Here is a 1001-nt window from a genome sequence, read left to right on the forward strand (position 1 = left end):
TGAATATATTTTCATGCATATATGTGAAACTCTCCAATTAAAAAACGGACCTGCAGAATGGGTCAAAAATACAAAATCCAGTGAGATGCTGGTAACAAGGAAACTACCTAAAATAAAATTCCACCAGATCATTAAAAGTAAGGCAAAGGTCAGAGATACACCAGAAAACACTAACAGAAAGAAAGCAGGGGCCAAATTTTAATATCAGATCAAAAAAAAAAAAAAAGAATTCAAGGCCTCAAGCACACAGGATAAGGATGCCTGCATGAATGTCTGCTTCCACTGCATCATTACCATCTTGTTTCTTACTCTTATGTTTCTCCTAAGCCTTTCCAACTCATCTACTCTTACCATTTCTTCAGGGACCTGATCCCTCACAGGAATTTCCTCTTTAAACCCCTGGCCAGAATAGGTCAGCTCTCCTCTAAGACTTCCTTCTGCCTCTGGGCTCACACCTTCTCTAGAAGGTTGAGGATTTCCTTCTGCCTCCTATGGTACATCTTCTGAAGGGTGGTCTCCCTTGGCCTTTGGCATGTTCTGCGGTTTTCCTTCATTTTGCTTACGAGTCTTTTGCATGTTGAGTATTTTTCTGTTATTTCTTTTTAATAAATTAATCCTGCAGGAACCCAGGAGATTTTCCTATCTCTTCCCGCACTTGATTTGTGTCATACCCAAAATACCAAGAGTCCTGAAAGGATCTGGGGCACTTTTCTCCTCCAGCAATATGTAGTTTCTAGTTTAATTCTTTTGTGAGCAAAGAACATATTTTTTAGGAGTGCAATCATTTTAAATTTATAGAGATTTCTATATACAGTCTACCTTGGTGAATATTCTATAGGCACTTAAGGGGAGCCTGGGTGGCTCAATCAGTTGAGCCTGTGACTTCAGCTTAGGTCATGATCTCACAGTTGGTAAGGTTGAGCCCCACATTGGGCTCACTGCTGTCAGCGCAGATTCCACTTGGGATTCTCTGTCCCCTTCTTTCTCTGTCCCTCCCTCCT

The 1001-nt window shown here is 41.1% G+C and overlaps 1 pseudogene; it reads right to left on the bottom strand.

Annotated features, from left to right (window-relative positions):
• Positions 1 to 230: 230 nt before the first annotated feature.
• On the bottom strand, positions 231 to 576 carry LOC144224149 (transcription elongation factor A protein-like 8; annotated as a pseudogene).
• Between the last annotated feature and the right edge of the window lie 425 nt (positions 577 to 1001).

Source organism: Crocuta crocuta, unplaced genomic scaffold (genome assembly GCF_008692635.1).
Source record: "Crocuta crocuta isolate KB4526 unplaced genomic scaffold, BGI_CrCroc_1.0 scaffold52, whole genome shotgun sequence".
NCBI lineage: Eukaryota > Metazoa > Chordata > Mammalia > Carnivora > Hyaenidae > Crocuta > Crocuta crocuta.